This window comes from Akebia trifoliata, chromosome 1 (genome assembly GCF_017979445.1).
Source record: "Akebia trifoliata isolate Shusen 1 chromosome 1, ASM1797944v1, whole genome shotgun sequence".
NCBI classification, from domain to species: Eukaryota; Viridiplantae; Streptophyta; class Magnoliopsida; order Ranunculales; family Lardizabalaceae; genus Akebia; species Akebia trifoliata.
This window is the reverse complement of record NC_141375.1, coordinates 7,043,649-7,057,385: the sequence shown is the minus strand read 5'-3', so window position 1 is coordinate 7,057,385 and position 13,737 is coordinate 7,043,649.

Sequence of the window (13,737 nt, the reverse complement as noted above, 5' to 3'; positions counted from 1 at the left end):
GTCAACAAAGCCTGCCAGTTTATGCAGCAGCCCACAACAGCACATTGGCTTGCTGTCAAAAGAATTCTTCGATATTTGCGAGGTACACTGACTGATGGTTTACTCATACAGCCATCCTCATGTCTCTCTATTGAAGCATACTCAGATGCGGACTGGGGAGCACAACCTGATGATAGACGCAGCTCTAGTGGTTACCTTGTCTATCTTGGACAGAACTTAATTTCTTGGTCAGCTACTAAACAGCGAGTTGTTTCTCGAAGCAGTGCTGAATCTGAGTACAGAGGGCTGGCCATTGCTACTTCAGAACTAGTGTGGATTCAGGCATTGTTAAGAGAGTTGTGTGTCCAAGTTGCACAAATTCCACTCCTATGGTATGACAACGTAAGTGCTTATCATATGGCCAAAAATCCAGTTTTCCATGCCAGAACAAAACACATTGAAATTGACCTTCATTTCATTCGTGATCAAGTTCTAAGGCAACAAGTACTCTTTCAGTTTGTTCCAAGTGAAGCTCAACCAGCAGACCTGCTCACTAAACATCTCACAAACTCAAGGTTCCAGTCCTTAAAGTCACAACTTTGCATCGTTCCTAGACCCTTTCGCTTGAGGGGGGATGAGAAGCAAGAAGAAGAAATAGTTGAAACAGTTTGACAATAGTCACAGCTATGTAATCTTAGCCAAATCCAATCTGTTAGAGTTTGTTATAACTGTAAAGTCAGTTGGTTATTTTGTTATGAGAGTTGTTGTAACAGTTGGCTAATTGGTTGTAAGGTTACTGTTATATATATAAATACAAGTTCTTCTCTATCTCTGGTTAAGAGATTAGAGCTTCAGAAAACACATTCTTAATTTTTTATCTGGTACAACCCATTTTATGCCCTACTCAAAATGTTTGATTTTAACCAAATCATACCTTTAGACTTCAGAGATAATCAAACCATCCACTGAAATTTATTAATTTGCTTACAACCTTTCCAAATTTCTATACCCTAGTTGCATAGGTGAAATTAAGGTGAGATATATAAAAACTTTCAAGAAATTTCCAAAACTTGGAAGCGACCATCTCACTTCAAAATTTTGGTAGAATCCTCTTCTTTTGATTACATGTGGCGTTTTCAAGGAGATATTTTAAATATTGACGACGGTATGAAATTAATTCAAAACACCACGTGTCTTGTAGGAGTGTTCCTCTAAAATTTTGAAGGGGCCTTGGACTCAAAATCAATTGAAATGACCTTAAAAGTTAAATGAAAAATCTTAATGCCAGATGATCTTAACTAACTATATATATCTATATATAAAAGAAAATGAAAGACTGAAGCTATGTTTGTGAGACCTATAAGATATGTTATGCTTCTTTATTTTCTCTCTTTATATTTTATTATATGCGACATGAGAGAGAGAGAGAGAGAGACTGTGTGCTGCGATTGATTTAAGGCGAGGTTAATAGGTTAATGACACATGGAAGATGATAGGGCTGTGTTATTGGATTGTCAATCTGGTAATAATCCAGCTGAGCTGGTAAGAGTTAAAATCTTATTAAGGAAAGTGTTTTTCAAATTGTATGCATAACACCTCCTCTGCACAACACAACAAACAAAAAAAAAAAAAATGTGATAGAAGCAATTGTTTCTTCCAACTACCCTGACTCAAAAACTATTAATATTTATATAATAAAAACTTTTAGCACAATGCAATGTAACGTGCGCAAATAAATTATGAAATTTCAAAATTTGAACGTTTTGTTTGCAAATAAATTCAACTCCCGCAACTCCCGCAACTGCTCAACAAGGTCAGCCACCCAAATTCAAATTCTATTTACTTTATAATTTATTTTTGGAATTCGATTGTAGGACTAGGAGTCTCTTAGAAGATTTGAACCAAAACAAATGGAAATAAAACTTCTAAAGATTGAATTTTAGAAGTGGATCACCTCCATTCAGATTTTAGAAGTGTTATCAAATAGGTGATTACCTAGTCAAAAAATTGGGAAGTTTATACCTTTATTGGGCTTGATGAGGATAGCCTTTTCATTGAAGTCTTGTTGTTTGAGGTGATGGGTATGAGGTGGAAAGGGTTGGGAGAACAGAGAATGAAGAAGGTGAAGATAGAAGTTAAAGCTAATGACCACAACAAAAACAACGCCAATCTTAATAAATTCATGTTTCTTTCTTTCTTGTTTTAGTTTGGTGGAGGAGGAGAGAATTTCATGTTGAGTTTCATTTGGGGGAGAGAGGGAGAGAGTTAAAGTTTCTAATTTTGCATTAAATGAAGGTTAGTTGGAAATATTCGGTCACTCCAAACTTGTTTAGGAAAGACTGAAAATGATGGGAAATGGCCCACGAAACGCTTCCCCTGAGATTGTCACACGTGGCAGCCAACGAGAAAGGGTTACTGCATGAAAGTATCTAATGATGCTTCCTTCACTTATGTGTAAGAAGCAAAGAGCCGTAGATTTTTTCCCTCGGGATATACACATCTGCACATCCCCATAGCTGATGAGTAGAAATTTTATTTCTATTTCTTTTGAGGTTTCACTTTGCTTTTTGGTTGTATAGTTATGTTCCAACATTAGAGTTTGACATGATGACACCCTCCAACGGGCTTACTTAGTCACTAAATCAAACGGCTAAGAATATCTGATCAGAGGGCCCACCTACAGCCTAGTATTGATGATCTTGTGTCTGTGGGCCTCATGGCAATTGTTTTGAGATGTAGGGAGAGTTAGTTTATCATTATGCATAAACAATCCAACCAGACGGTAAATCTTTCATGCCCAATGGATCATCCTAACAAAATTTCAATCCATTTTGACATATTTTCACTATAAGAAAATAGGGAATTAGGAACCCTATTTTAAAACGGTTTTTAGCCCTTTCAAATTGAAAAGGCTTTAAGCCGTTTCTCTGTTGAAAACTGTTTCTCCAGATAGGTTTTTATATTAGGAACATCGAGAGAGACATTTCACATCTCGCATTCTAACAGGGAAGAACACAACAATGCAACGGAATCAAACGAACCCTAAAGCGTCTTGCATTCTAACATTTCACATCTCTTGAAGCCCTCAGAGAGTGAAATTCGCAACGAAAGAGAGAAATTTGCATACTCGATGATAGAACGAACCCTAAAGCTTGAGAGAAATTTGCTCGGTTTTAAATCTATTTCTCCTAATATATAGATCGATTTGTCCAAATCTATAGATCAATTTCTCCAAATCTTCGCTTACTTGCCATCTTCGATTTCAAGGTTTGTTTTTGATCTTTGTTTATCGTCTTTGATTTCAAACCTCACAAAAATCTACTCGTCTCTAATCTTGGAAATCAGCTAGAAATCTCAAGGAGAATATCTGCCAAGAGAATATTTGTGAGACCTTAAAAAAACTCAAATTTTTTTTCGATTTCAAAGCTAAAAAAAACCTACTCGTCTCTGATCTTGGAAATCAGCTAGAAATCTAAATGAGAATATCTACCAAGAGAATATTTGTAAGATCCTAAAAAAATCCCTAATTTTTTTGTTATTATTTCATTTTTTTTCAATAGGTAAAGTAGTTGAAATTTGAAACTTGAAACCCAAATCTCTCTCTCTCACACACACACACACACACACACACACACACAATAAATGGTTGACATGTTTGTGCTGGTTTTATGTTAAAGGTGAAAAGCATGGTAGGGTTTGTTAGTTTTCAAATCTTTTTATAGGTAATGTAATTTCAAATTCTCAATTTCTTTTATTTGATTTAATTCAATCTAGTCTCTCTTTTTTTTTCCTTTTAACTCCAGCTACTGATCTAAACACAGCATCAAATATTGTAGAATTTCTAGTAAGTCAAATCTCCCAAGTGATGATCCAAGAAGTTATAGCTTCCCTAAAGTTTGAGGCATTTTTGGTCCATAAGAGTAAAAAGGAGAATGCCGCTCTCCTAAGAGAAAGAAAACCCTGATCCCCACATAATAATCCCAATATCGTGGTATTTAAGGTGCATTCGAAAAATAAATGATTCAACATCTTCTCCGCCAATTTGCAGAGGGGGCATTGAGAGGCAAAAACGCGTCCTCTACGCTTTCAAAGACTATCAACCAGAACTACTTTGTGAAATAATTTCAAGTTAAAAACTTTAATTTTTGATGGAATTTTCAAACTCCAAAGCACCCTCCAAGAATCAGCTTTTTGACCTTGGATTCTTATACAATTCCAAGCTGTTGAAGAAGAAAAGAGACCGGATGTGGTATGAAGCCAAATCGGTTAATTAGAAAAGCTTTTCTCAATGATTATATCAGAAGTAAAACGAGCCACCTCAAGGTTGAATAAGAAAGAAATCTTTTCCAAATCAAAACCACCATGTGAAGACCAAACATCCTTAAGCGAAGCTTTATCAGAGTAACATGGGAATTGTTCTGTTAAAGCTCCTGATCCTCGCCAGTTGTGAAACATAGACTTCCAAATCATTGAAGATTTTTGAATAGAAACAGCTTGATATGAGCTTTTATTATTTAGATACTTACCACGTAGGAACTCAGACCATAATGCCTTCTCTGTTAACATCTTCTAACATAATTTCAGCATACCTATTTTGTGGATATTCGCAAGTCTTCGAATATCTAACCCCCCCTTCTTCTTTTGGCTTTGCCACTTCTCCCCATTAAGAAGATGCAATTTTTTGTTTTCTCCAGTGCGTAGTAGGTTAAAATAGATATTATAAAAATATAAAATAAAGGATTTTTGTGCAACCAATAGTTAGTTGTGTGCAACTAGTCAGCCCAAAAAGAAGTATTGGAACCAATGTAAATTCTAAATAAGTTGTTTGATTAAAATCCTAAGTCACACAATAGAAGAGTTGTGGAGGAATACGATTAAATTGATTTCCTAAAACTCATAAAAATTAATCCTTATAGGGTTTACATAGATAATACAAAATATTCTTAAATGGAACTAAATTAATTTCATCCTAATCTAAATAAGGTTGATAAGGTGTACATATTACATCTTATTACAATGCATTAACTTCCCCTTCTTCCTCAAGAACTTTTCGACTCCATTTGAGACTCCTCCAGTCTCCTTGACAATGTCATGGGGGAGTTTTTTTCTTTTTTCTTTTTTATTATTTGTTAATCAAGCAATAATATTAAAAAAACGATTACAAAACTCTAGTATTTGGAAGACTCAATTGGTCACCAATTAAACCCTATCTTACCACTAAAGGAAGAGTATTTACAAGGTCAAAAAACTCGGAAGAACAAGATGAAGAGGCATAAACCGTTAATGCATCAGTCACATTATTCCCTTCTTTGAAGACATGCCTTATGTCCCATTCGACCTCACTGAGTAAAAGCAAACACTTATCCACAATGTGCTCATGAAATCAATGGAATCTCCCACCTTTGAGAGCTCCAACAAGAAGGGACGAATCTATTAAGATTAATGAGCTGCACCCCATAAAACACAACGAGAAATTCAACATGAGAATTCATTCCTTTGCCTAGGAAAACACATCATACTGTTATCAACCATCCATCATGATCACGAATCACACAACCCAATCCAGTTGAACCCGAGTTTCCCAAGTTCGAACCATCACCATTTAGCATAACCATGTTAGCGGGCGGCCTGCTCCACTTAGCAGAGAGTATCTTAGATAAACCAACGGAAACCTAAGGTTTTTTTTAATTCAAATAGCCAAGCATCAATCTTTCTTTTAACTCCTCCACTAATCTAAACACACCATCAAATATTGTAGAATTTCTAGTAAGCCAAATCTCCCACGTGATGATCCAAGGAGTTATAGCTTCCCTAAAGTTTGAGGTATTTCATGACAGAGTTTGCTTGGCTCAATTGCAACCAAGTGATAATGAACTTACCTCCCATATATGAAATGTAAGGAACAATGATCCAAATTTGTATTGATAAGAGCAAACACACATTATAAAAAAAGGCGATTTAAAGGCCTTTTAGCCGTGATTTTAAAAAATGCTTCTAATTTGAAATCAACAGCAATGCTCTTTTGGGGAAACGTCGCTCAATCAATACCAATTTTCGGCCAATTCTTTTGGTGTTACAATTCCCGAGGGTATTTTACCAAAATTTTTGGAACTCCCTCACTCTTTCATCTTCTCATTTGGTTATCTCTTGTTCTCTATCTAAAAGCCCTAAAAATTAGAGCATCTTTCTCCTTTCCTCTCGACCGATTTTTGTAGGGTACATGCCAATTGAGTTTTTGTGTAATTGTGTCAGGTTGAGTTACGAAATCATTACACTTTTTTTAATATATAAAAATAGGGAGTTCTTGTATCACATCAACTTGAATACATCATCAATTACCTCCTGAAGGAAGGATCTGCAGCATAAATATTAGAGAAAGTCTCAAATCCTACAATTTTGGTGCTCATGGTGGTGAGGAGTAATGTACGACTGCTCAGTACATTGGCGACACCATTCAGACTCCCTGCTTGGTGCCTCAGTGCAAACATGAACTCCTGCAAGTACACCACCCACTTTGCATGCTGTTTACTCCATTTGTGTTGGCCATTGATGTACTTCAGGGCCTCATGATCAGTGATAAAAATGAACTCCCTCTGTACTAGGTAGTGACGCCATAGCTTCAGGGACTGAACTATGGCATAAAACTCCAGATCATTATAGATACCCCAATTTTGCATCTGCCTAATTTCATAATTCGTCACTAGATTACTATGAATTCCTAATGATGAGTTTAAAATACTCGAAGGTTAGTGAGTATTGTCCTTGATTCCTCCCATTTCCAATATTTTCATCTTCCCTACTCATTACAACTCGACATAGAAATTTACGCACGCTTAGGTTTGCTAAATAGTTTAATAACCTAGATACCTCGCTACGCTAGGAAAACATGACTTTAAAACTTAGAAATAATCACGTTGGAACTAAAGAAACTTTACACTAAAATTCGAAAAAATCTGCAAAAATCGATAAAATGATGAAATTCCTCTTAACCTCCAAATTAAACTTAGAGATCTCGGTCCTTAGAAAAATGTAATAAAAATTGAAACTAAAAATAAAATTCAGATTAAAAAATTAAACAATTGAAATTAAAAAATCCAAACTATTAAAACTAAACAATTCAAATTAAAAAATCCAAACAATTAAAACTAAATAAATAAAATTAAAATCAAACAATTAAAATTTAATCAAGCAATTAAATTTAATAAAAAACAAGCTAATGGTTATTCAATCAATCAAAATCAAATCAAATCGACCAACATTGATCAACCGATCAAATTAAAATTAAAACGCAATCAACAAATTAAATCCAATCAAAAAAATTTAAATTAATCAACATTAAAATTAAACTCAAATTCTACCGAAACCTAATTTACAAATTTAAAATTCAAAGTCAAACTCAATCGATCGACCAAATAAAATCTAAATCAAATGGCCAATTAAAAATCAAATTAAAATTTCTAACTAAACCTGAAACAAAAATTAATCAACTAATAAAACTTAAAATTAAAAAATTAATCCACCAACAAAAACTCGAAACAAAAAAATTAACCAATCGATTGACCAACCATAACTCAACAACAAGAGACTACTAACATCATACGAGTAGCATGGAAGCCCAACCTCTTTTCTCCTAAATGAAAGAAAGTAGAAGGCGTGTGAAAAAAAAGAAGAAATAATTTTTCTTTTTAGAAACATATTTCTATATAAAGGGAGGACGTTTTCTTCTTCCTTTATCCTTCGACTCTCTAGACTTCGGGTTGGCTAGACTCTCTTCACGTTTTCTTCTTCCTCTATCCTTTGGCTCTCTCTACTTCAGGCTGCTTGGCTTCTTCACATCTTCTTCTTCTTCTCCTCCATCGACTTCTCACTCTATAGCAACAGTTCCATTGCAACACAACCATCCTTTCTATGTGTAGCTGTTGCAGCCATCTGCCCCCATCTTCATCCCCTCCATCATCTTCATTAAACCTGCAACATAGCCCTTCATAGCCATCATGACCTTGCTACCCAATGCCCCTTGTCACTCCCTGCACCCTCTTCTCTTCTCTCACTCTCAGTCATCTGTTCTTTCTCTCATAATATTGCTGCACACAACCCTCACCTCTTTGATCTCCCTCCTTGCTGGACGTCCTATCCAGCCTCTCTTCTTCCTCATAACACCACTACAGCAGCATTCCATAGCACCCACAATGCTCCAACCCCTCTCTCTCTACTGGTTGTTGTACCCACGCCTTAGCCATTAATCCTGTACTCCATAGTACTTAGAACGCCCAGCAACCTTCACATCCTTCACGGCCCTGCTACAGCACACTCATCTCTCTGTCCTTGTCTCTTAGCAACGGATGCTCAGGAGCCTTCAAGTCATATCTGAAGGAACCAACCCTCGCCGCCTTCTTCTATAGGTAAGTGTATTTTGGGCTCATTTTTATTTTTATTCTTGCTTTCTTCTTATTTTTCATAGCTTATTTTTTATATATTGGTAGGATTAGGGAAACAATATTTCTGCAATTTTTTACTTTTTCGTTTATTTTGTGTAAAGAATGTATTTATTTATTTTTAATGTATTTTATGCCTCTATATTGATAGCATTAGAAGAATGGTTCTTTTTTATTTTATGTAGTTTTTATTTTTTGTTTTGTATTAGTAGGATTAGGAAAAAAAATTGTGTATATATTTTCTGTTTTTCTCACTTATTTATCTATGCTTTTAGTTTTTTTTTTTTTTTTTTAATATATTGATAAGATTGGTAGAATATTTTTGTATGTCTCTTTTATTTTTCATTTTTTTTGCTCATCGATAGGATTAGGAGATGCATCATTTCTGTGTTTTGTTTTTTTTCACATGTCAATAAGATTAAATTTTTTTTTATTTCTCATGTTTGCATATCAGTAGGATTAGAAGGAGTTTTTTTTTTTCTTCTTCTTTATGTCTTTTTCTATATTTTTGTTTGTCCTTGCATATTAATAGGATTAGAGAATTTTTTTTTTGGGTACTTTTGTGTTTTTATATCGGTAGGATTAGGAGGATATGTTTTTTACTTGGTGCGGTTGCGTGTTTTTTATGTTAATAAGATTAAGATATTTTTTTCTTATGTATTTTTTTCTATGTTCTAGTCATTCTTTTGCATATTGATAGGTTAGGAGAATATTTCTATGCCTCCATCTTGTTTATTTTTATTTGTTATTTTATTTTATTTTTGCATGTTAGAAGGATTAAGGGATTTTTTTTATCATGATCATTACGCTCAATTTGGATTTATATGATTTATGATGATGTTCGAGCTCTTAGTATTATTTTAAGATTTTTCCATGTGATTAGTGCACTCCTTGACTTGACAAATATGCATGTGTTGAATGATAGTTATTTTGACAAAATCGAAAATCATGTATGCATGCTCTTGGTTTGTTTAAGGATCCGATGAATATGAATTTTTTCTCATGGATTTTTTTTTCAAATTTGAAAATTTTATGCAATGATATTTGTCAATCTCCAATTTTGTAAGTATGATAACCTAGATGCTTTATTGTTTGGTAAATTTCCAATTTGGTGATTCTTGGCAAATCCATAATCTTCTAATTTGAGATTTCATTTTCATATAATTCTTCTTTTATAAAATTATTTGTGAATCATTGAAAAACTCATATGTGGAAACTTTCTAATATGAGATTGTATAATTTTGTATTTTTGAAGAACTTATGTTCATAGATTTCTAATTTAGAAATTTCATATTTCAATAACTTCTCAATTTAGAAGATTTTGCATTTTCATATTTAGAAGGTTCATGTTCATGGAAATTTAGGAGTTTCAAATTTAGAAACTTACATTTTTGGAAATTTTCATTTTAGAGAATATATTTTTTTAAATTTCTAATTTGGGAGTTCAACGTACATTTTTCGAATTCTAATTTAGAAAACTTTAGATTCCTAATTTGGAAGTTTCATGAGTTTCAATTTGACAGTTTTTACTTTGACAGTTTGGGAAATATTTACATGTGGAATCTCTTAATTGATTTTAGATTATGGAGCTAATTAGGGCTTTTTCAAATCCTTATATTTTTTGTGGAATTCGAGAAATCAGGTAATAATTAGAGGATCTTAGCCATAGGATTCATTTGACAATTCCGACATAAGTTGATGATGATGATGATGATTTGACCGTAGTCTTTGTATGTTAATCATAGGATAATTTTAGATCGTAGTAGAGAACGATTATTTTGATTGGGCGGGTTTGGTGCCTAACACCTTTTGAAACCTGTAATCTGACCTTTTACGCATCTCTCTGATCTGTAGATTGACCTATTTCCATTTGGAGTTATTTTTGTATGATTTTATATTCACGAAAATGCCTTAGGCACACTTTGTCCCTTTGCACACACTCACGAGTATGCATATACATGATTGCATCATGACATGTCCCTATAAACCCCGTAGTCGAATCCAAGCTAACCCTGTCCTTGGGACATGGGGGATGATAGTGAATATTATAATTTCAGTACAGTACCTTGGAGTATATCAAACTAGAGCAACACGTATTGCTTGACCAAGTGAAACTGGGATAGTATATCGGTGTTCCAGGCTGAAATGACCTAAGCTTTGTCCTAACCTTGCCTCAAGCATGTAGTGAGCTTAGAACCATGAACTTAGGTACGGTCCCACTAGACCACGACTCGAATCGATCGAGAGTGCTTACGGGTTTCTTTACTTAATTTAACCAAAAGGTAAGAGTGTGGATCGATCCATACTACTCAAATTAAAGCCGCAACATCGGTCCAACCCAAGGAAAGTAATTGACAAGACGTGCCAGCCAAATTTTTGAACCCATTAGTCCGATTGGTAAATCAATCTTTTAAATTGATATACTGGCTGATCAAGTTAATTGGTTTAATAAAATGTCAATGAGGTGATATATTATTCTTTTGAATCCATTGGGTAGAGCCAGTCCAAATTTGGCAATCAAATTTCTCTTTCTGACTAGTTCTATTCAATGGATCGAACTTTCCTTTAAATCAAAATAGGTGAATCATATTAAAGATCGTACCAAACAAAAAAAGGAAGACTTGGTTTGCTGTTAATGTGTCAATAATTGGGGGTGGTTATTTGTATAGATTGCTCACAATGAAATTCAATATTTTATGGATTAAGCCTTAGAAGCATTCACCACTGTGGAGAAGTATAACTTCAATGCATACGGGCTTCATAGTGTATTTTCCTTCAAGTTAGTGAATGTTGACTGGAATCTTTTACATGCCGTGGCCAGTTTTTGGGATCATAACTATCATGTCTTTCATTTTGGTTCGGGTACACTTTACCCAATTCACGAGGACTTTTGTAGCATTATGGGGATAAACACCTTAGGTCCAATCGCCCACCAATCATTACCATCTCAATGTACGGAAGAACTCGCAAAAGGATTAGGAGTCAAACTCAAAATAACAAAAAGATTCATCAATCATGGTTCACTGAATATACAAAGACTCTTAAAAGTACACTGAACTCCCAAACCTGAACATCCTTGGGATTTCACTCCAGAAACTTACAGGAAGGCTAGAGATTTTACCTTATGTTTGGGAGTACTGTCAGCGTATTTTCTAATTTCTTTCAGGACAAGTTATTAGTTACCAGGCTTCTTTACAAACATTGCAGGACAACTCAAAAATAAGGCTAACCCGGTCCTTACAATACTCGTCAAAACTTTTGAGGGATTATCCAACGTGAATGTATAAGGAGGGGCATGATTCTAAGGAAGCCCTCACTTGCTTTATATATGGTTGTGTGTTCGATTCTGTATCGTAGAATTGCCACAAATAAAAAAAGCAAATGGGATAAATTCACTGAAAAAGAGACATTGGTTGATTTTGCATCCGTAGAAGATTAGAAAAACTGACTCTCAAATTTGACTACCCGGGACGTTAGTTGGGATAGATTGGAATCCAAGACAAGAGAGGGTACCGTGCTCACTTCAAAAGGATATGATCATGTAAGGCTCACTGGACTGCTAAATACATCTTTTTATTGCCCAATAATGATACTAAGACAGATGGGAGTCCCTTCATGGATTCCGGTGCACCCGAGAAATTAACATCTATTAAAGGACTAAACATGCGATTGGTGGAACATATAGCTACAGCTTGGCATCAGCAGTCATTTGTGGAATTGGAGAACCAACAAGCATTCAAGAAATAGAAAAAAGGAATAGAAGAACATGTCTGAGAAGGTAGGGTCCTAGATCGAGTCGCTTTTGCTTTTGTAATAAGAGGAGAGTCTCATCATTTCTTTTGTAGGTTGTGTAAAAACGCATCTCAAGGTATATGTCACCAATATGCGCACCATGGCCTCAGTAATGAACAAATAATATTGTTGTTCCAACATACTTTATTGGGATCAGCGTTGCGATGGTTGATGTCTCAGGATTCAGCTGCAATAAGGACATGGGAAAATATGTCAAAGTCATTCTAGCATCAATACAAATATAACACCGAGATTAAGACTTCTCAGAGGAATTTGAAATTGACTAAACAAAAGAATAGGAAAACGTTTACTGACTTCATTGGCCACTGGAAGGCCAAGGTGGCACAAATGTGGGACAGACCTTCAGAAAGGAACAAGTGAAAATCATATTGAAAAAACCTCACACAAAGGTATGCTTAGCATTTGGTCACCCAAAACTTCCTTACATTCGAATCCCTATTACAAGCTGGAAGCCAACTTGAAGATATTTTTGCCTTTGGGATTTTATCTAACCCTTTCGGCAACAAGCCCAAGAAGCCCTTCACTAATCTAAACCTAACATCAACCACGCCTATATAGCCAACACTTTTACTACCGTAGTTCAACCCCCAATGTGAACCAATAATCAAACAAATTCGGGTAGAGCTCCCCCTCGACAGTTCACAAATCTAGGGATGACCCTCACTGCAGTTTTCCAGAAACTATTGAACAAAGGACTTCTCACTTCTCTCTAACATCGATCTCTCCCAAACCCCCTACCAATGATGCATAACCCTGATCTCTTCTATGAATTCCATAAAAATCCTAGCCATCATACTAATCGGTGTATTACCTTTCGTTATGCCATCCAAAACCTCATCGATGCAAAAAAAATCACTGTCCCTACCTAATACCACCAAACGTCACTACCAATCCACTACCCGTGTATCGACCTCCCCCTACACTGAATATGGTCTCTAAAACCCAATTACCATTCGACCTAATCTCCCTCATCCATCCAGTCTACATCAAGCCACCTAGTTACCCTGTTGTTGAAATAACTTTCACTGATGAGGTTTACATCACAAGCCATAAGCCATTTAACTTAGCCTGTCATATACCAATTACCTCTTGGCACAAATGATCCCACCCCACTACGATAGCCTGTCATATCCCACCCCACTACGATAGCCTGTCATATACCAATTACCTCTTGGCACAAATGATCCTAGAAAATTCATCCTCCTTAACAGATGAGGACCCTTACTTATTGGCTAAAGAGGATGAGCCATTTTCACTTACTTGCGATGAAGTCAGACATGTAATACGGGGAGGAAGAGTCTTTAAACTACAAGAACTCAATGTCAACAGTCCTGCAACCTTGGCAAGAAAGGAGAAAGTGGACCATGTTAAGGAAACTATTGAAGATGATGACGCCATAAGCAAACAGTTAAAAATGGCAGTTGCCAACTTTTCAATTTGAGGTTTACTTATGGCTTCCACATCTCATAGGGAAGTTGTGCTTAAAGCATTAAGTGCAGCCCAAGTTTTC